We start from the raw sequence: 24,171 nt of genomic DNA, 5'->3' as shown, positions 1-24,171 counted from the left end.
CAAAATTCTTATTGAGGCCTACAAGGCCCTAAATACTCTGGCCCCTACCTACCTCTCCTACCACTTACCACCTTGCTCCCAAGATTCCAGCCACACCACCTTCTTGCTGTCCCTCCATCATTCCTAGCCCTTCCTGCCTTCAGGCCTTTGCGTTTGCCATTTCATTCCCCTGGAATACTATTCCTGAAGTGTTCTAAGTCATCTTCTCAGAGATTTCCCCCCATCTACCCAATCTAAAATTATTCCCCTCCCCCACCCACCACATACCACCATCACTTTTCATTCTCCTACCTTGTTTTATACTTTTTTTTCACAGCACTTACCACAAACTGAAAAAACAGTATATATTTATGCATTTGTTTGTTTTCCATCAGAATATCAGCTCCACGAATGCAGGAACTTTTTATGTCTTGTTCACCACTGCAACCCCAGCCTCCAGATCAGGGTCTAAAGCATAGAAGGAACTAAATCAGTATTTATTGATGGATCTTCCCTGGTGGCCCAGTGAGTAAGACTCCACGCTCCCAATGCAGGCGGTCTGGGTTCAATCACTGGTTGGGCAACTAGATCCCGCGTGCATTCCGCAACTAAGGGTTTGCATGCCACAGCTAAGGGTTTGCATGCCACAACTAAGAAGTCTGCGTGCCACAACAAAAATCCTACATGCCTCAACTAAGACCCGGCACAGCCAAAAAAAAAAAAAAAAAAAATTGATGGAATGAATGCATGACTAATACTCTCTGACAAATTTTCTAAACAAAGCTCCCTGCTCCAGAGTAACTAGAGTAATTAGCCAACAGTTAATGTTGTTGGGACCACTGTCCTCAGAACTTTTGCTGTTAACTGTTCCCTTGTCCTCCTGGGAGCTCTTTTTTTAATTTTAATTTTATTGGAGTATAGTTGATTTACAAACCTGGGAGCTCTTAAAGGTTAGGAATATGAGAAGGTAGAAAAGGAGAGTAACAGTTTTCAGGTTTGACATTACACATTGGTGGAAGAGTAGGTGCCCATCTGAGATGACAAGAAAGGCCACTGTGACAAAAAATACCTTCTCTACTGAACTATTACATAGCCTGAAATTCTACTCTTAAGGATTAAATTATCAAGTCATCAACAGCGAGGTGTTGATTCTTCTTTAATTATTCAGACCATTAACAGGTTCTTAATAAATAATGTTCTTCTCTATCCTCCCTGCCTAGCACATGACTTGCACGTGTATGTATTCAATTAATGTTTGTTGAATAAATGAGCAGACTCTCCTTGAATTTACTGCCTCATTTTGCTTGCCATGCACTTCAGTCCTTATCCTGCATATCTTTCCTTTACCACTTCAGACTGGTAGTTCTTTTCTCACTTTAATTATACACCTGGATTTTTTCCAGAAATAAATATGCTAGCTACTGGTTAACAACAAAGACCTTGGCATCTGAGATGAAGGGCACAGATGCTTTTCTGAAATCTAATTTCTTCAGCCTAAGGCTCAAACTTGCCAAGGGACTTCTTCTGGCCCACGTGTTCCAAATGTACCTGCCTGCCTTCCTACCCTGAGTCCCCCACTGCGAGGTGGCTAGCCTCCCCACTGTCCTCCGTGTCATTTTTACTCTCACCCTTATAATTGCCTACGTGTTCCTCCACCCCCTGCCTTCTTCAGCCCAAGGAAGCAGCGCTCATTCTTCAGGGTTTGGATCAAAGAACATCTCAGACAGTGCTAAGCTAATTAACCTCACTTTCCTCTGAAATCCTATAGCAATAAGTATTGGTACCACTTGTTTGAACACATAATTACATATTATCTTGGATCATAATCTAATTCTTCCTGTATTTATCTTATTTCTCCAGTTTGATTGTATAAGCAGGGAATATATTTTATTTTTCTCCTGTATGTCTTCTAAATATTGCACACAGTGCCCAGCTGGTTGCTTTTACACAGTGCTAGAACTCAAGTAGTACTTGCTGAATTGCATTGAGTATGAATTAAATACAGTTACCACAGGAGAAATGTAACTACTCTCTAAATGGTTTGGATCAAGTCAAAGATGAATTCCAGGTCTTAGCATTAATAACAAGATGTCCCATCCTAGGTCCCTGTTTCAAGACTGAAAAGGGAATGAAGGTTCATAAGACATGAAGGCGCTTTTCCTCCCTGATTCTCCTGAAGTCAGCCCTCACCAAATATGGCTTGGCTTCTTTTTCTGAAACACAGGGAAAACAAGCTTACTACCATATTAAATAAAATAAAATTTTAAAGCATGTTTTTTACATAACTCGTCCTGGTTAAAAAAAAAATCAATCTTTCAACTAAAACTCCAGCTATATTAAAAATTAAGTTGGCCTTCTATCACTGGATCTGTCCATACATCATGAAATTAATTGCTAAACACCTGATTTCAGCTCTGCAGCATCCTGTCACACCAGAAGCAAGGAAGCTATTAAATATTACTTGCTCATATCAAAAAGAGTCAAGAGCAACTTCACTAAGTTCCTTCTAGCAATAGATGGGGTAATTTGAGCAAAGTCAAAATAGTAATTGCAATAAATTTTGATATACTCAATACGCTTGAAATCCATAACTTAGTTTTTAAAAAGCTTATAGGGACTTCCCTAGTGGTCCAGTGGTGAAAACTCCCTGCTTCTCCTGCAGGGGGCAGGAGTTAGATCCCTGGTTGGGAACTAAGATCCCACATGCCACGTGGCATGGCCAAAACAAAACAAAACAAAACAAAAGCTTATAAAGTTCATTTGTTACCTTTCAAAAATGCTGTGTCAACTGACATTTGAAAAACTGGTATGTTTCTTTTTATAGAAATATTCTGGCTAATTAATAAATGAAGAATAGTAAAGCAACACCCTGATAGTGTTATTGACCCAATTCTTTACTTCTTCTAGAATCTACACCCTTTTCTATGTAACTTCCCAATGCCTTCCTGTTGAGCCACCAGCTGTCAAGTTGGTTGATTAGGACAATAGCCAAACTGAAGGCAACAATTAAGCCTTATTCATTTACTGCAACAATGTAGGCAAAAGGCAAAAGAGAAAGTGCCAACTCCCCAGTGTTCCGGTTTTCCACATGGGATGACACTGGACTAGGGTCAGGTGAATGCATTGCAGAGAGGGAGAAACATCTCACTTCTGGGAATCCCTGAACAAAAGGTCTTTTTTTTTTTTTTTTTTTTTTTTACGGACCCAGGGACTGGAAGGAGGGAGAGAAGGAAGGACTCAGAGGACAAAAGTACTAAACCAAAGTGGAGAAAAATGCCTCAGCCAAGGCCCTGATTAGGGGGTCTTGGAGGATACACCTGGAAAGGGCCTCACTAAGGTCCCCAGTAAAGAGAATTCTGAATGGAGGCAGCTGGGCTGGGAACATCACCCTATGTGAGAACATGACTGGGGGAGTGAGGGGGCCTGGGTCCTCAACTGTACCTCCAGAGACCGTCATGTACTTTGTACCACGTCCGGCATGAGCAGGGCAGCGTCTCCCCATGAGGTCTGCCAGGCAAAGCCTTGTAGTTGCCTATGGTCAGGCCTGAAACATCAAACATAGAATTTTGGCTGAAGCCTGGCTCTTCACTCCCCGCTGGAGGCAGGACTCCTTTGCCACCTCTTGATTTTGGACCGGGCCATATGACTTGCTGTGGTGAACAAGATGAGGTGAAAGTGATAGTAAATGAGCTCCATAAACACTTATTATCGTATGCCACTGAGAATCTTGGATCCTTTCTCCTACAGTAGTAGCTAACTCATACAATATCCATTTTGCAACCCCATGTTAATCAATGGGTCTAGGCAGCGATCATCAATATCAAAACAAGAGAACCAGATATGATGTGCCTCCTGATAGAAGGGTACAACGCCACCCATGAAACAACCTTGCCACAGATCAAACCTGAAACTGATCAGACCTCTAGATCTAACTACTAATTTACAGAATACACAAGTGATGGGAGAACATACTAAATAATGCTAAAATCCAGATTGTGGGAAACTGATGACAAAAATCCAGTTTCTTAAACAAATAATTTTAAAGAAAAAAAAACAGAAGGAAGGAAATCAATAGATTGAATGAGATTTAGAGATATAAAAATTAGTTGCCATGTATAAACCTTATTTAGGCCCTGGTTAAAACAAAAGTTAAAAAAAATTATGAGATGATAAAAATGATTTATGATTTGAATGCTTGATATTTGATATTTTAGGAAATTATTGCTAGTTATTTTAGGAATGGTAATAGTTTTGTGTTTGTTCCATTTTATCTATTGCAGCAAACTTAGTGGCTTAAAAGAGTAACCAGTCTATCAAATCTTACATCTTCGTGGGTCAGGAATTTGAGCAGGGCTCAGCTGCGTGATTCTTCTGCTCCATGTGGCATCATCCAAGGTCACTCACTGGTATTCAGTTGGCAGATGGACAAATCTAGAGGGTCCAAGATGATTTTATTCCTATGTATGGTGCCTTGAAGAGGAAGAAGGAATGGCTGACTCTTGAGACTTCTGACCAGAGCACCTACATGTGGCCTGTTCACTGCGGCAGTTTGAAGATTGTCGGCCTTTACATGACAGCTCAGATCTCAAGACATCCAGATGGAGGCTTCAAAGCTTCTTAAGACCTAACCTTGAAGATGCCAGACTGATACTTCTGCCACATTCTACTGGTCAAGCTAATCACTATGGCTGAGATTCAAGGTGCAGGGAATTAGATTCCATCTCTCAGTGGAAGGAGTGGTAAAGAATGTGGGGCCATCTATCATTTACCACAGCAACTGCTACCACAGCAGTTATGTTTTCAAAAGGAGATGCCTTATTTTTCAACATATATACAAAAGGATTTACAGATGACAGATATGCTCTCTGGGATTTACTTCAAAATAACTGGGGTGAGGAGAGGATAAGGGTATTGATAAAACAGGAAAAGCTGTAAATATATTGTTATTGGAGCTACATGATAGCTATGTGGGGTTCACTATATTATTCTATCTTCATATGTTTGAAATTGTCCATAAAAATAAGAGTATCTTATTTTTTTTAAACAGTATTTTTTTTTTTTTTTTTTTTTGGCAGTGCTGCGTGGCTTGTGGGATCTTAGTTCTCTGACCAGGGACTGAACCCAGGCCCTCAGCAGTGAAAGCACAGAGTCCTAACCATTGGCCACCAGGCAATTCCCAAAAGAAAGTTATTTTAAAAAGTTTGTTTTCTTTTATCTGAAAGCTATGTAATAATAAAAATAAAAAACCACTGGAAACACCTCTGTACTATGCATATCTTTACCGACCTTAAATATTGAGAAAACCTAAATAAATTGCTATTATGGCTAGGAACTCAGGTATTTGGAATTTGAAGGAGAAAGTTTTATTTCCTTAGATTACTGGTGTACAATTGTATGTACGATGTGAATTTACAGATGTCTTATATTTTAAATACCGTCAATAATGTTAGTGGTCTGTAAAGTGCTTTCAATACCTAGTACAGCACAAACCTCAACCGGCTGCTTGATTATGTGGTTTTAAAAGTTTACTTTTAAATAGTTACAGCAGCAAAATCCTCCCAGGAAAACAGTCACCTATTTTTCAGTTAAAAATTAACATGCTTTAGTAACCACATTTTCCCTTTAGGCATAATACTGTGACTGAATTTTTTCCTTCCATTTAGATCTGTCACTTACAAAGTCTCTAACGCAAGCACAACTTAATGAATAACTCAAGGAAAACAAGAATTGCATGAATGTGTAAAAGGTACCTAGGATTTTCCATTTCCCAAAGTCTGCATTACTTATTTCCATATTTACTAGGTCAATTATTGTACAATCTGCAACCCTTAATAATCAGATTCCTATTGATCCCTCTTTATATATGAAAACATAGAAGCCAGGCCACTAACATTTATCTTACCAACTATGTGACCAAATGTCTATAACTACCAAGTTGGTATTGTGCCTTATGGAGGATCCCAAATACACACAGTACCTGTACAACAAGACTTGATGCCAAGACTTATTGCTACAATACAGGGAATGGGAGTCCCAAAGAGCAGATAGGGGGATTCCAGCCTTATTTGACAAATATGCAGTGATTCTGAAGAAGAACAGCTTAAGGAAAAGGCAAATGGCTTTGACGTTGGTACCATGTTTGGGTGCACCATTTTCCCTCCCCATCCCAACACTACCAAGGCCCTTCATGGAAGATTCTCCTTTCTGCAATGCTCCCACATAATGCTGAAGTGGAAAAACTAAAGAATGAATTAGAACTCATAGCCATGGGACCCTGGGGAAGACACACTCTTTCTGTGCCTCAGTTTCATCATCTATATGATAAAGATTACAACTTCTGTCCCACCTACCGTGCAGGACTGTTGGGACCATCAACTTCTACAATGTTCTCTGAAACAACTTTGAAAAGTTATAGTACTCTGTGAGAGAATTACTAGAATTAGTACTATTCTATGTACATGAAAAATGTCTTTCTTAAAGGAAATCTAGAGCTATTTTATTCAAAAAGAAATCTTCATTTCCAATCCCTTTAGTATTCTCCACCATTTTTTTCTTTAGAGAATCAGATGTCATCATTTTTAAAAATAGGAAAAATATTTTAAATTACATGGACATGGAAGTGATCATTGGTCACCTCTCTCCCTTTTCCATCCCAATAGAACCATTCACAGTGACAAAGTGCCCAGCTAAAAGATTGTATTTCCTGTCCCATATTACAGCTAGTTATGATCTTGTGACTATACTGAATATTGGGGCAGGTTATTTAGAGATTTGGAGGCAAACACCAAATCCATCTGCTAAAAGAGTAGAAATCACCCTTCATCTCTCTCTTCACCATGTGTCTCTCTGTTAGATTTATTTTTCTGTGTAAACACCAAACTTTCTCCAACATGCTCCTGGCTAAACTTCAAACATGGAAAAACTTGAAGGGCTCTTTCATATTAAAGTGTTAATGGCTATTAGTAATTTAATATTTGAAATTCTTTAAGGACAGTTGAATTTAATATAATTCCCCAATCAAAAGAAAGGCTAAGATAACTCAATCCCCATATACTATAATAAAAATGCGATAATGTCTAAAACGGATAAAAGAAGAAAGAGCTGTATGTACTGTGACAAACGAAACAGCTAAAAGATTACAAACACGGAATGAAGAGTGCTGAGGTAGGGGCAGAGTTCTATTGTTTTTCTTAAGGAACAGATCATTTCTATACTATTCTAAACCTTTAAGCCTTTGCTACTTCTGCTACCATTCAAAAAAAATGTGTAGGTATTAAATTGAAGAGAAGTTGGAAGCCATTGTGTAACAAGAGTTCAAACACTCTGAATATCTGCCAGGATCCTGGTTCCTTCCGAGCCGAGGGATTCTAGGTTCCTTGAATCTATCTTGACTTGCTTTGTGCCATGTGACAATAGCTGAAATGAAACAAAAATTGGTGCGCTAACCAAAGGCAACCAGTTTGAGGTCTTGCCTCAAAATCAGTTCAATTGATACAATCTATATTGGAGGGTGACTCATAAACCCAAATAGATTCTCTCTCAGGAAGACATGAATGCAAAAGAAAGAGCAGTTGGAAGAGGTGGAAAGAGAGAATAGTAGAAAAGGAGGCCAAGCAGAGGGAGACACATTCAGAGAGATAAGCCAAACTGCAATCATGTTGGAGTCGCAAGGAAGGGTAGGAGTAGTGTGTCTGCTTCTGAGGTGGCCATGAGCTCACTGGGCAACACAATGATTGTTGAATGCTGAACAATAGCTTTACATGTGGTCAGTATGCCAAAATGCCCAGAGGTCTCCTTTGTTGCCTGTGTTGCATAATTTTGTAAACCTGTTACAAACATCTCTTATCTGGGATGCATTTTCTTCTTTCCAACATGAAACAGATTGTGGTGGATGTGGTGGTATGCTGCAAGATGTATCTCTCCCTTCCCCTGGCAACATCTTTTCAGGAATACAGCCCTCATTTCTCTAGCTACTGGAGTGTTAAAGGCTGATGGCTCTCAGCTGAATCACCAGAGAGCTGCCTCACCCAAGGTCACTGCCCTGGAGGCAGCCTTCATCTAAAGATGGGGTGGGAGGAGCATGGGAGTGAAGGCGCCCTTGCCCCCATCAGGACAACTTATAGGTGGAGAGCTCCACAAGCTGTCAGTTGAGTCCTTTGTTGGGACTGGATAGCAATTCGTCTTTTCTGTCTGCTTTTTCACTCTACCATAGGTATTGACACTAAGAGCGCTCCCCTCTCCCCCACCATAGACATCCTACATGCAAATCTCAGATTCCCAATGGATGTCTATTTCTCTGGGAACACAACTTAAAACAAAGGACACGCTGGTTTTTATGTCAAATAAGACAAGCAGGGCTTGTTTCTGTCACTTTTCTACCAACATCTCTGAAAGTTCCTGCCAGGCTTAAGTTAACAGCTGTCAAGCTCCTCTTCCCAAATGCAAGTCAATTATCAGCACTAGTGAGTCCAGCCAGCTCAACCTCAGTAACATCCACGAGTACAACCATGGGAATATCTCCAGGGACACGCAATGGCCCATGACAGCAGCCACCACCTCCTCAGCTGCCTTTGCCAGGGTACATGTGAGCCTCTACTATCACTGGCCAGCTAGAGACAGTCAGTAAAGGTACAACTGCAGCAGGGCAGAGGGACCAATGCTCCAGTCCACGGAACCAAGGCTGCCCTTCTAGAGTGGGTGTGGCCATCAAACAAGATGTCTTGGCAAAGATGGCTTCACGTGAGCCAGAGTTCTGCATTTTGTTTCAGGCTGTTTCAGATTGTCATCTTCAGGGAGATGCCTATAATACTTGCAGCAAAAGCTCAAGCTGGAGAGACTCAGCAGCTACAATTTAAGAGTATCAGACTGGCCACTTCATCATGACTATGCGGACAATCTATTATTATGGAAATCTAGCTGCATTCCAAATGTCTGTGCCAATGGGATATATATAAAGGTAAGTCAAGAACTTTCTCTCTGCCCTAACCAGCAAACCTTAACAGTAATGGAATTAAGTAAAGCACATTGACTATGTGTTATGAATGAATATCAGGGCACAAAATGAGGTGTCTAAGAAACACCACATTTCTTTAAACCCACTTACTTATCACTATGAACCTCTCTCCTATCAGCCTGGTAAGAATGCGACTTCAATGACCTTCGGGACTTATCTTCCAAGGAGAGCTGTGCAAAGGTCCTGGGGCTGACATAGCGAAATACTAGTTACTGTTGCTTCACCCACCTCACAAGCCACACTTATGTCCTGTGGCTCTTCTTCTTCAATCCTTCCCACTCAAGTACCCACAAAGCCATTCCTGTGCTCTCCCAGTGCCACTGCAAGGGAGCAAGGCCAGGGTATCCACAGCTCAGCTTTGCAAATAGGTTTCAGTGCCTCAGGGAACATTTTCTCCCAGCCTTGGGGCATCTCAAAGAAATGCCTCTCCCTTTCTCCTCAGGGAAACCTAGCAGAAGCCCTTCAAAGCACCTCGGCCCTAGGAGTTAGGTTTCTTCTACCCCTGCAGGATCCCTTGGCCTTAGGCTGTTTCTGCTTTCAGCCCAGTCATAAGCCCTGAGACAGAGAATGGCAAAGCCTGGTGAAAATGAGGGGGAAGGGAAAATGCTGGAAGAACAAACAGAATTTAGTAATTCAGTAAATTATCCTGCTACCTTCCAATGGCTTTCCCTCTCACTGAGCAAACAACTAGAAGTCCCTACAGTGGCCTCTAAAGTCCAACATGACTTGACCTCCTGCTCCCCCTTGAACCCTGGCTCTTCCCTTGCAGCCCCTCATAATTCCACTGCAGTCACACTGTGCTTATTTATGCTCCTTGAACTTGCTGACCTTTCTCCTCATCAGAGCCTGTGACAGCCAGCCTCCAGGACAATCTCCAGTGATCCCCATCTCATGGTTTTCATGTCCTTATATAGGCCCCTCCTATGCTGGATGAGGGTGATCTGTGAAACAGCTGGATTTTGCAGAGAAGATGATATGTAACTTCTGAGCTGTGTCTATAAGACATGTGTCTTCTGCCTTGTCCCATTTTGGACTGTGCTCTGGGAGAAACCGGTCAGTCGCTGTGTCACAAGGGCACTCAAGCAGCCCATAGAGAGATCCATGTGGGTAGATACTGAGGCCTCCTACCAATGAGCAGCATCAAGAGAGTGAACCATTTTGGAACTGGGTCCTCCAGCCCTGGTGGGCTCCAGCCCCTTCAAAGACTATAGTTCTGTCTGACATCTTGACTGCAACCTCCTAAGAGACTTCTAAGCCAGAACTACCCAGTTAAGTCACTTTCAAATGTGGCCCACAGAAACTATGAGATAATAAATATCTATTGTTATTTTAAGCTGCTAAGTTTGGGGATAACTTGTTTTGCAGCAATAGATAGCTAGTACAGGCCTTGACATGCCTTCCCCAGAATACTTGATCTCAAAATTCCTACATGTCTCCTATACTCTGTTCATACTGCTCTAATATCTCCTTGTAAGAAGGCCTTCTCTGACCACCTCTGTAAAAAGAGCACCCTCTCCCCACTATGACATCATGCTTGGTCCCCATTTCCCTGCTTTATTTTCCTTCACTGGCCTTTATAACCACCTGACATTTTATACGTTTATTTGTTTGTTTACTGTCTGTATCCCCATGCTCTAATGTAGGCTCCCTGAGAACAGGGATTTGTTTTGTTCATTGCTGTTATCTCCAAGGCTGAGAACAGTGTCAGTGTCTGTCAGTAAAGTAGGCTTTCAGTAAACATTTCTTGAATGAATGAAGGAAGGAAATGAAAAGTCATTGAAGGATCAACATGAAATCATGGGGTCAGGCTGAGGATGTGAGACTCAACGTGTGCCTTGAAGACAATAATAATAGAGAGTTTTGGGGGTGTTATCTTCCAGCTCTGCTCCAGGCAATTAAACTGAAGAGGGGGATGCAGAATTATAGTTTGTTGGGGAACAAGGAAGGACTGAAAAGCTAGGAAAGGTTGAAATTATGAGGGAACACCATAAATGTCAACCCAAGGAGCTTTAGGGCATCTTTCAAAATCACAAAGCATGAAACATGATTCTACACAAATCAAAAAACTAAAATTTCAGAAATCAATGAGTTGAATATAAAGTCAGAGGATTTTATAGTGTTAATGTGCTTGTGTTACACATTTCTCCTCAGTGTGTGATTACGTATTAATAATCATTGAAAGACTTTAAGCATTTAAAATCTAAAATGTTATCTCATCCTAAGTAACATTCAAGACAAGTGCAGATAGAAGTTTGTGCTTTCAGGAATCGTCTGATCAGCCAAAATACAATCTTTGTAAAAGAATTTAGTCTGATACTTGTCAGAGCATAACACTGAATTAATAACAGACGAGGATTTGAGTAAAGGTGGCTATTTTCTGGAAAACATGTGAAATGGGCCGTTTATGTGTATCATGAGGTTATTTTATTTAAAGTGCCAGAAATAAAACATTTTTTGAAGAGGAAAGAATCAGAGGCTGGGGACTTCCCTGGTAGCACAGTGGTTAAGAATCCGCCTGCCAATGCAGGGGACATGGGTTCAATCCCTGGTCCCGAAAGATCCCACATGTCCTGGAGCACCTGAGCCCATGCACCGCAACTACAGAGCCTGTGCTCTAGAGCCTGTGAGCCACAACTATTGAGACCATGTGTTGCAACTACTGCAACTCCTGCGCACCTAGAGCCCATGCTCTGCAACAAGAGTAAATAGTGCTGCAATGAACATTGTGGGACATGTTTCTTTTTGGATGATGGTTTTCTCAGGGTATATGCCCAGGAGTGGGATTACTGGGTCATATGATAGTTCCATTTTTAGTTTTTTAAGGAACCTCCAAACTGTTTTCCATAGTGGCCGTACCAGCTTACATTCCCACCAACAGTGCAGGAGAGTTCCCTTTTCTCCACACCCTCTCCAACATTTATTGTTTCTAGATTTTTTGATGATGGCCATTCTGACTGGTGTGAGTTGATACTTCATTGTAGCTTTGACTTGCATTTCTGAAAAGAGGTTTTTTTGTTTGTTTTTGTTTGTTTTTTAACATCTTGGCATGTACTTTTGGGTAGGGCTTTTTTATTTTTTAATCTATTTATTTATCTTAAAATACATCAAAATAGTTCAGTGTATTCTATCTCACCTCATTTCCGTTTATCTTTCTTTACCTTCCTTATTGTGACCACTACCTATTTATATTTACTGAGTTTGTTGGTCCATGGCTGCTCAGCATATTTTTTGGAGATCTGAAAGCAATGATTTGACTTCTGCTCCATTAGTAATATTTTACTACCAGCTCCATGTTTTCCAAATGGGCTCAGCTCTTGTCTTTGTCTCTTGTTTAATGTCTGGGAAGTAACCCTATTGAATATTTTCTTATCGGAGCTCCCTTTGCTTTTAATGAAGCAAGTATGAATGCCTATTTCATTGTCTGTTTCACACCTTCTATAAAACACTGTTGTTGCTCAAAAAATAATAAATGTAAAAATGGTAAGCAAAGCATTCAATGAACAGCATGCTCTTTAATGTGTATATATTACTGCTTGCTGTAAAATAACTCAGATCATGCTTTGAACTTATGTAAGTCCTTCCCTTTGACACGCGTAAAGCTTTGAAGGAAGGCTACCTGTCTTTTCTCAGTCTACTGCAGTTTAATTCAGGGAGAAAAAACGGCATAATCAGGAAAACAAGAGAATTGTCAGGGAAAGAATCAATGTTTGTCTCCTGAAATTGTACTCCTAAATCTTCCTATATAAACAGAATATGGTGAAGCTGATACCTAGGGAGAGAAGGTATGGTGTTGCAAGTTCTATGAAAATCTCACTGAATCTCCTACAAGGACATTTTTGGGATTATTTAATGATCATCTGGGCAGACTGCTTCACTTTCACTTAATGTGAAAGGAGGAAAAATATAAAACCATTTATTTTACTACAAGATGACCTTAAATATATCATTGTGAAGCAATGGGTTGTCTTCTAGAAGAAGACAAAAGGAAACACATCTATGAAATCTAAGGACAGCCTTTATGATTGTTCAATGGACCTGCAAATTCACCTACCTGAGTATTATTCTAAGCAGTACAGCAGATCAATAAACTGAACGTTGTCAGGTGAAAAATCTTCTGTGTGCATGATTAATTATTTTAACTAGGCAGTTAACATCTTTTCATTATCACATAAATGTACTATAATGAAAATTTGACAGTATGGTATTGAATGGGAAAGCCCTCTTAAGTATAAAATTGGCATGAAAAAAACCTATCATATTGGGACTTCCTAGGTGGCGCAGTGGTAAAGAATCTGCCTGCCAATGCAGGGGACACAGGTTCGAGCCCTGCTCTGGGAACATTCCACATGCCACGGAGCAACTAAGTCCATGCACCCCAACTATTGAGCCTGTGCTCTAGAGCCCGTGAGCCACAACTACTGAGCCCATGTGCTGCAACTATTGAAGCCCACGCACGTAGGGCCCGTGCTCCACAACAAGAGAAGCCACTACAATGAGGAGCCTGTGCACCAAAATGAAGAGTAGCCCCTGCTCGCAGCAACTAGAGAAAGCCCGCGTGTAGCAACGGAGACCCAGTGCAGCCAATAAATAAATAAAATAAATTAATTAATTAAAAAAAAACTATCATATATTTGCAATTATGCAGGTGGAAAGCTTGTAGAGAACTTAAATGGCCCTAATTAAAATGAAAAATTTCAACTTCAATGTATATACGGACATGCCATTGCTAATGACTGCAGTTGGTCTCTTCTGTCAATGTCGTCAGCATTTTTTATATTTTATGAATCTGCTCTATTGTTCTACCAAAAAGGGTTGTCCTTTTTGGCCACTGTGGCAGCAATCGCTGACTACATTTCCCAGAGTCCCTTGTAAAGCATGTGACTGAATTCTAGCCAATGGACTGTGAAGTTATACCTCCATCAGGCTTTCTCTTTTCCCTATATCCCCACCAGATGGGTATAACACTGGTGAGGCATGAGAAAACTCCAGCCACAAGATAGAAGAGTCCAAATCCGTAAATTACCCCATGGAGGAAAGGCATCCTCAACCAGGAACTCTTCATTGAACAGCTATATCAGCAAAAAATAAATGTTTATTATGTTAAGCCATTACATTTTAGGTTTTATTTATTATAGCAGCTAGTTATTTCAATATCGTTACCTAAGCTAAGTAATATTCCACCTTACTAGGAGAAACACATACACACGTACACACACATTATATACACACAAACAAATATATACAAATACACATACACAGTTTTCATTTCTTTTTCATACTGCTAATGAGAATATAAAATTCCACAACCCTTCTGGAATACAATTTGATGGCAATTATCAAAACCCTTAATTATGTGCTACCTATTCATGCTTAATTATGTGATTACCTTGACCTATTTCAAGGAATTTATCCTGAGTAAAGTGTGCAAAGATTTAGCTCCAATGATATTATGTTTTTTTTATATTAGCAAAAAATTATAGGCCATAAAAATATCCATGCTAATGAATGATATCAATAAATAGTGGTACTTTAGACAATGGAATATTTTAGACAATTAAAATAATATTAAAGAACATTACCTAGAGATTATCATACTAAGTGAAGTAACTCAGACAAAGACAAATATCATATGATATCACTTATATGCAGAATCTAAAAATATGATACAAATGAACTTATTTACAAAACAGAAAAGACTCAAACTTAGAAAACAAATTTATGATTACCAGATGGGAAAGATGGAGAGGAGGGATAAATTAGGAGTTTGGGATTAACAGATACACATTACTATATATAAAATAGATAATCAACAAGGACCTACTGTATAGCACAAGGAACTCTCTTCAATACTCTGTAATAATCTATATGGAAAAGAATCTGAAAAAGAATGGATATATGTATATGTATAATTGAATCACTTGGCTGTACCCCTGAAACTAACACAACATTGTAAATCAACTATATCCCAATATAAAATAAAAATTAAATTAAAAAAAAAGAAAATTATGACATAAGAAAGTGGTAATAGTACACTGCTAAGTGAAAATGGCTAGTGATGATATAACATATATAACTTGCTTCTAATAATTTTTTAATGTGTATCTCTGTGTGTGTATATAAAAAAAAAATCCACCCTGTCCCTAAAACTGAAAAGAAATACACTAAAATATAACCAGTATTTATATCTAGGTAGGGGACTAAATCTGATTTTATTTTTCTTTAATTTAAAATAACAGTTTTATTGATATATGTCAGAAATATACAGTTGACCCTTTGTAAGTATATAATCAGTAGCTTTTAGTATATTCACAGAGTTTTGTATCAATTAATGTTATGTGATTCCAGAACATTTTCATCAACACTCCCCACCCCTGCAAGGCCCCAAGGTCATTAGCAGTCACTATTTGTCCTCCCAAACCCCAGTCCCTGGCAACAACTATTATACTTTTTAACCTCTATGGTTCTGCCTATTCCAGACATATTGTATAAATAGAACCATATAATATGTAGCCTTTTGTGTTTAGATTCATTCATTTAGTGTAATGATTTCAAGGTTCATCCATTCTGTAGCACATATAAGAACTTTGTTCTTTTTCTGGCCAAGTAGTATTTCATTGTATGGACATACCACATTTTGTTTACTCATTTATCAGTTGATGGAAACGTGTGTTACTTCTATTTGGGACTATCATGAATAATATTATGATCATTCCTGTACAAGTTTTCTCTTGGGTATATATTGAGGAGTAGAATTCCTGGGTCACATGGTAACTCTATATTTAACATTTTAAAGAAATACTGAACTTTTGTCTAAAGCAGCTGCACCATTTTGCATACCCTTTGTAGTGGGTGAGGGTTCCAATTATTCACTGCCTCATCAACACTTACTATTAACTGACTTTTATTATAGCCATCAAAGTGGGTATGAAGTGGCAAATCATTGTGATTTTATTTTTACAATTTAAAAAAAAAAATTTTATTGGAGTATATTTGCTTTACAATGTTGAGTTAATTTCTACTGTACAGCAAAGTGAATCAGCTATGAATATACATATATCCCCTCTTTTTTGGATTTCCTTCCCATTTAAGCCACCAAAGAGCACTGAGTAGAGTTCCCTGTGTTATACAGTAGGTTCTCATTAGTTATCTATTTTATACATAGTAGTATATATATGTCAATCCCAGTCTCCCAGTTCATCCCCCCCACTTCCCCCTTGGTATCTATATGTTTGTTCTCTATGTCTGTGTCTTTATTTCTGCTTTGTAAATAAGATTGTCTATACCATTTTTTTTAGATTCCACATATATGCGTTAATATATGATATTTGCTTTTCTCTTTCTGGCTTACTTCACTTTGTATGACAGTCTCTAGGTCCATCCATGTCTACATAAATGTGATTTTAAAATGTTGTTTTTATTTCTGTATTTCCTAATTTTTTTCAACGAATACACACATTTTTGTTGTAAGTTGTATATACACACACACATACACACACACATATACATATATTTTGTGTGTGTGTGTGTGTGTATGTGTATATATATATACGTATATACATGTATGTATAAAATTAGCGGGAAGGAGGCATGGCAATCCTCCTGCAGAACAGGCTTTCTCCCAGAACATCAAATGAGGATGCCAGGTTTCCGGTGATGGTAGAGAAATGTAGGGAGGACATGGCTTATTGAGGACATGAAGATGAGGAAGATAGAAACCATTCCATATTAAGTTGATTCTGAAGAGAACTGCAGAGGGCACTAAATGAATACTGAGTATTTTATATTACAATTTTTTAAAATTAATGAATCCCCATGGAACTTATGTAGTGATTCTGGCCTAACATCCACACATGCTATTTCCATCCTAATCCCTATTTTACAAGACTGCAAAACCCATGCCTGTCCAAGAGGCCAAAGGTCATTATGGCAAATGTACACTTTGTGTTTCTGGCATCCCCCTACTTCCTGCTTCTTTGTCCTTCTATTCTCTATATTTTCTCTTATTTTATAACAATACCTAACCACCCAAAATCCAAAATTGTCCTGACATTTAAGATTTGAACACTTCTAAGCCTAGCTTCTTTTAAATTGGACATGTGGTCTGGAGAAAACAACTGCAGCTCTTGGGCCTTGTCTTCCCCTTCTTCAGTGGAATAATTGCACCAGGGTCCTCGTCTACTCCAACATATGGAGATTCGGTAGTAATGAATTACCATAAGAGACTGATCTTTACATTCACTCAAGGTTCTTCTCCCTGTACCTCTGTTTCCTGACCTGAAAAATACCTAGTTCCCAGACAAGGACCCTGAGAGAGATGTATCCAAGTCTAGGGACTTTTTTCTTGTTCTTTCTTTTTCTCTTCCTTCCTTCTTCCCTCTTTCTTTTTCTTTTTTTTTTTTTTAAGGTCTTTATTGGAATATAATTGCTTTACACTGTTGTGCCAATTTTTGCCGTACACCAAAGTGAATCAGCTGTATTTATACATATATCCCCGTATCCCCTCCCTCCCGTGACTCCCTCCCACCATCTAAGTCCCAGCCATCTAAGTCATCACCCATCGAGTTGATCTCCCTGTGTTCTGCAGCAGCTTCCCACTAGCTATCTAGTTTACATTTGGTAGTGTATATTTGTCAATGCTACTTTCTCACTTCCTCCCAGCTCCCCATTCGCACCCCACCCCCCACCCCGTCCTCAAGTCTGTTCCCTACCTCTGCATCTTTATTCTTGCCCTGTCACTGCTCCCTCTTTCTTTATCTTACTTTCTTTTTCCTTTCTTTCTTTTTTCTTTCTTCCTTTGTATAGTTACTAATATTGTTTTTTTTATTAATACTATTTCTAGTTTAATTCCCCTCTGGTCTTCCCGACTCTTTATTAGTGAGAAAAATGACAGCAATCCAAAGCTATCGATTACACGCCCCTAATTGAACCTCTTCAGGAGGATCTGTCATGAACAAACCTGGGAAAGAGTTTCCTTCTTTCCTTCCTGGGAAAGTTTCCTTATTGGTAAACTTCAGGGGAGTGAATCATTCAGGAGGTCTAGTTGATAATACCCATATGTGGGCAGGGACCCATGTAGACAGTCATTCATGTTTTCATTGAAGGGGGCGTGGTTAACATGCCTTTGAGTCAACCGTGGAGTCCCTTCCACCCACATCTGCCATCGTGGGACTGGAGAATAAGACCCAGAGCCACTCTTATCCTGGGGAGCTGTCCTCTGGGCTTCCCCCTTCCAGTGGGTTTCAGAGTCACTGAAGTTCTTGTCTACTCTCCTCTGATTTTTATCCTCTTCCGGCCACCACTTTTTAAAAACATTCTAGAGTTCTCATGTGTGAATGACATCCGTGTGACTCCACTGGGAAGAAAAGAGTGGGATTTAGGGATTCAGAGGTCCTGGTAGCAATGGGTTTCTTTTGTTTCGTCACAGTCAAATAACTTGTGTCTTTAGGAGTAATTTCATTCTGGAGAGGTCCTCTGAGTTTTTCTTGACAACTTTTTTCCTTTCAATGAGAAGAAAGAAAAAATACTGCAGGGAAGCACTTCAGGAAGCAATCAGGGTGGATAATGAATGAAACAAGCAATGAGAAGATAAAGAAATTCTTGGAAGCCTAGAGAGGAAACTGTTTTTATCCATCCGAAAAATAATTCCATCATGCACGTCAAGGTTACATCAAAAGGTTATCTACCCAGTGCAAGTATGTTTCATAAAGCACATGCTAAGAATTTTATACACATTTCTTCACTTACGGGAAGTAAGTGAACAATAGATATAATCTGCATTTTACAGAAGAAAAAAATGAAAGGTAAAAATTTCACCAAAATTCAAGGTCTACACTTCAGTTTCCTAAATCGTGAGAATTATGATAGCACCTACTTCATGAGTTATGAGGGCTGCATGAGATAAGGTTTATAAGGAGGTTTGCATAGGTGAAAACTTGGTAATTGTTAGCTGCTATTTTATTATTGTTTTTATTGCTAATAAGTGGCTAATACTGAAGACAGTATTCTTGTTCCTGGAATTTGAGTACAGAAAGAACAGTGTTGGATAACAACAAAAAAACAAACAACCCAATCGAAAAATGGGCAGAAGACCTAAACAGACATTTTTCCAAAGAAGACATACAGATGTCCAATAGGCATATGAAAATATGCCTAATCGCTAATATCGCTAATTATTAGAGAAATGCAAATCAAAACTACAATGAAGTACCACCTCACACTGGTCAGAATGGTCATTATAAAAAAGCTTACAAATAACAAATGCTGGAGAGGGTGTGAAGAAAAGTGAACCCTCCTACACTGTTGGTGGGAATGTAAGTCGGTACAGCCACTGTAGAGGACAGTATGGAGGTTCCTCAAGAAACTAAAAATAGAATTACCATTTGATCTAGCAGTCCTACTCCTGGGCATATATCTGGACAAAACTGTAATTCAAAAAGATACGTGCACCTCTATGTTCATAGCAACACTATTCACAATAGCCAAGACATGGAAACAACCTAAATGTCCATCAACAGATGAAGGGATAAAAAAGATGTGGTACATATACACAATGGAATACTACTCAGCCATAAAAAAGAATGAAATAATGCCATTTGCAGCAACATGGATGGAACTAAAGATTATCATACTAAGTGAAATCAGAAAGAGAAAGAGAAATACCATATGATATCACTTACATGTGGAATCTAAAATATGACACAAATGAACCTATCTACAAAATAGAAACAGACTCACAGATACAGAGAACAGATTTGTGGTTTCTAAGGGGGAGGAAGTAGGGGAGGGATAAACTGGGAGTCTGGGATTAGCACATGCAAACTATTACATATAGAATGAATAAACAACACGGTCCTGCTGTATAGCACAGGGAACTATATTCAATATCTTGAGATAAACCATAATGGAAAATAATATTTTAAAAATAATGTATATGCATAACTGAATCACCTTCCTGTACAGCAGAAATTAAAACAACATTGTAATTCAACTATACTTCAATAAAAAAGTGAAAGATAAAAAAAAAAAGAACAGTGCTGTAAAGGCTGGAGCAACATCAGAAAGAACAGCAGTATAAATCAAGAATAACTCCTGAGCCATAAAATGCTGTGTTGGGGACGGTGAGCTGACCAACAGGCATGCAGTCACCTGGCCCTGATGACAGTGACATTCATGAAAACAGACACCATAATTCGTATGGTGTAGCAGGTGCTAACCGCACCCACTTAGTTACCTGCCCTTTTGGAAGATCTTCAACACATTTTGAACCACAGGAAAAGATACAGATATCCAACATCTCTGCATGAGAATGATAGGTCTTCCCATCCAAAATTTTATTTGCTCTTTCCTTAATATACCTCTTATCTGAAAGGCACAAAAATATAGGTTTCAGGCTTCCCTGGTGGTATACAGTGATTAAGAATCCGCCTGCCAATGCAAGGGACAGGGGTTCAAGCCCTGGACCGGGAAGATCCCACATGCCACCGAGCAACCAGGCCCGTGTGCCACAACTACTGAAGCCCAAGCACGTAGAGACCGTGCTCCACAACAAGAGAAGCCACCACAATGAGAAGCCTGTGCACCGCAACAAAGAGCAGCTCCTGCTCACTGCAACTAGAGAAATCCCGCGTGCAGGAACAAAACACAACGCAGCCAATAAAATAAAATTGAATTTAAAAAATAAATAAATAAAATAAAGGAGGCCTGTTTTATATATATATGTTTCATTTTGAAACACAAAACTTGCAAAATAATTTTGAACAATAGCAGTGATTTGTGATTTGCCTCTTTCCACAAAACCAGAACATGTCAGCTGACATTTTACATGTCTTATACTTTATATGTATATACCTGCTACCTACAATGATCTTCAAGAACTTGGGAGCACAAAGGTCCTTTTGGGGTTAGAAAACAATCATTTTAAAAATTTCAAGTTAAAGGGTAGAACAGAAATAACCATCAACCAACACCCAGAGGTGTATCTGGAGCAGCTCATTCTTCACATAACACAAACCAAACTGTATTGTAAATATTTCATATTTTCTGTATATTGTGATGGTATGGTATCTGGAAAAATCTTTCTGGCTAGGGAGAGCCTGCGCTTCCCTGGGCTGGCCAACTCTTAGAGATAGCAAAGGGCCCAGCTGGGACCATGTCTTTGATACAAAATCTAACCCATCCAGAGCCATACCTTCTCTGTCTGGCCTGTGTTCCCCAGGGGGTAACATTCCTCTGCCTTAACCATCCCAGGGCCGTGTGCCAGGAAACTAGGGACAATTCCTATAGCTTAGAGACCACCAAAATTATTCAAATTGGCCAGTCCTAAGTGTTTACACTGCTCTACCTTGCCTTTCCCATGGAAACCCCAATAAAGATCATGGCCTAAGCCTTTCCCTCACTCCTGACTTCTGCCTCCTGACCATCTTGGTTGCTTTTCCATGTGGCCCTGCATGGTCTGCTGTCTCTTGTGTCTATGACTGGTGAGTAAAATAAACATTGTTGCTTTTTTCCTAAGCCTTTCTTTTGTCACCTCTTATGACCATACTTGACTGACCGTCTCATAAAAAAATTACAAACATCACTCTCCAGGAGGAAAGAAAAGAGGGAATGTCCCTGGCTCTTTACATAGAGGTCAAACTCTTTAAAATGGCAGACAAATCCTCTCAACATTTTACCTTTGTTTACCCTACAACCTCTTTTTTATGGGGGGGGAGGGGCTGCACCATGTGGCTTGCAGGATCTTAGTTCCCAGACCAGGGATTAAACCTGGGCTCCAGCAGTGAAAGCACTGAGTCCTAACCACTGCACTGCCAGGGAATTCCCTAACATCATTTCTTACCACATCCAAACAGCTACCCTCCCAGAGACTTAATGTCACTAAACGTGAATGCTAATTATTTTAGGTCTTCTGCTATCCCAGCCCTTACTCTCAGCCCAAATTAGGGAAATCTCAATCCTTCCTTCTCCATTAAGCCCTCAGACACTATCTACCTCCTGGTCTTCCCTTCCTCCAGCTACTTCTGTTTCTGTAAAGACCTATGTTACGGCCTTACTAATTTGGTATTGCAATCCTTTGTTGGTCATGTGGAGGTTAGGAATTCCATCTTTGTATATCAGAACCTAGCAGACAAGTCTTCAGGAAATGTTTGCGGGTTTAAGAGATAGTTAGCACTTGAGCTATAAAAAGTCTTCAGCGTGCACCCCAGATAAGGATATAATTAGCTCATCTATTCATTTATTGAGTGCCTATTATGAACTACTCAAAATTCTAAGTCTTGAAACTAAAGCAGTGAAAAATAAACGAAAACAGATGAAAATCCTTACGTGGTACTTGTATGGGTGTGGGAGTAGACAGGTGATAAACAAGTGAAAAATATAAAGCAGGGGAAATAGAGTGTTCTAGAGAGAGTTGTAATTTTATATACGGTGGTCAAGTTAGGTTAACACACAAATATCAGTAATACCAAAAATTAGACAGTGAAGCATTTTATAGCGTATTCCCTGGGTTCTCTATTATATTTTGAAGAAACTTTGCAGAAAATCAATTTGGAAAAAAATTTTATGAGAAAGATTTCCATAAGAAATTAAGCTGTGTTCCCAAGGCACAACCTTAGTAATATTAAAAAAAAACTTTTTAGTACTACCACAAACATTAAAGAATGTTCAGAATCTGTTACACAAACAATAAAAAAAATATGAAATGCCATTAATAAAAGTAGTGGAGTATTGATTTCTGAAAATTTTCTCCTCCATAAAAATAACAGAAACAACTGGAAAAATTGTCAGAATCAACTTATTCAGAACTCTGGAAATTAACTAAAGTCTTATAAAAATCCAGCATTCATACAAGAAAAGTGGTTGACTCTTGGTAAGAATGTTAAGTTTATGGGGTTTAACTTGTCCTAGTCCCAATCTCTACTCTCACCTCTGAAGTAATCTTGAAAATTAACAGCCTGTATTTGATGTGAAAACCAGCATCCAGGAAGCAACTGGAGGGTTGGAGCTCCTTCAAAAGCTTACTCTCAGAGAACTGTTGTTATTTGACCAGTCTAGTGGTCCCCAAGAAGACTATGTGCACCTAGAAACACAGCCCCAACATATATGGAGCAAAAATGACAGAATCGAAAGGAGAAATAAACAATTTTAAAATAATGGTTGGGGAATTCCCTGATGGTCCAGTGGGTAGCACTCCATGCTTTCACTGCTCTGGGGCCTGGGTTCAATCCCTGGTTGGGGAATTAAGAGCCTGCAAGCTGTGCAGTGCAACCAAAAAATAAAAATAAATAAATAAAATTTTTGTATTTAAAAAAATTTTTTTCATCTTTATTGGAATATAACTGCTTTACAGTATTGTGTTAATTTCTGCTGTACAACAAAGTGAATCAGCTATATGTATACATATATCCCCATATCCCCTCCCTCTTGAGCCTCCCTCCCACCCTCCCTATCCCACCTTTTTGTGAAGACCCCTTTAGGGGGATTTGTGAAGACCTAAAGGAGTCTTCGCAAAGCATTGAGCTGATCTCCCTGTGAAAAATAAATAAAATTAAAAAAAATAAAAATAATGGCTGGATACTTCAATACCCCATTATCCATAATGGATAAGAAAATAGATCGATGAAGAAATAGAAGACCTGAACAACACTATAAACCAACTAGACTTAACAGACATTTACAGAACACCTCACACAACAACAGCAACAACAACAACAGCAGAATACATATTCTCCTATGTGCACATGAAACATTCTCCTGGATAGGCCATATATAAGCCATTAGAAGTGTCCATAAATTTAAAAGGATTGAAACTATACAAAGTATATTCTCCAACACAACAGAGTGAATTAGAAATAAATAACATCAGGAAAATTTGAAAATTCACAAATATATGAATACAAAAAGCACACTCCAATAGCCAATTAGTCAAAGAATAACTCACAAGGGAAATTAGAAAATACTTCAGAAGAATAACAATAAAAACACAACATACCAAAATGCATGGGATGTAGCAAAAACAATGCTCAGGGAGAAATTTATAGTTATAGATGTTTACATTAAAAAAGGAGATCTCAGGGCTTCCCTGGTGGCATAGTGGTTAAGGATCAACCTGCCAATGCAGGGGGCAAAGATTTGATCCCTGGTCCAGGAAATCCCACATGCCACCAAACAACTAAGCCTGCAAG

General features: G+C 39.1%; 1 long non-coding RNA gene across 1 annotated transcript in view; it reads right to left on the bottom strand.

The window, feature by feature from the left end:
* The window catches only part of LOC130859638 (uncharacterized), a 105,826-nt gene that overhangs the window by 17,108 nt on the left and 64,547 nt on the right, over positions 1–24,171 (bottom strand). The window contains exon 5 of the long non-coding RNA XR_009055235.1: positions 324–447. This is a non-coding gene — a long non-coding RNA (uncharacterized LOC130859638). The remainder of the gene's footprint in view (positions 1–323; positions 448–24,171) is intronic.

This window comes from Hippopotamus amphibius, chromosome 8 (assembly GCF_030028045.1).
Source record: "Hippopotamus amphibius kiboko isolate mHipAmp2 chromosome 8, mHipAmp2.hap2, whole genome shotgun sequence".
Lineage (NCBI taxonomy): Eukaryota > Metazoa > Chordata > Mammalia > Artiodactyla > Hippopotamidae > Hippopotamus > Hippopotamus amphibius.
Note: the sequence above shows the minus strand (reverse complement) of the source record. Positions and strands in the feature narration are given on the sequence as shown.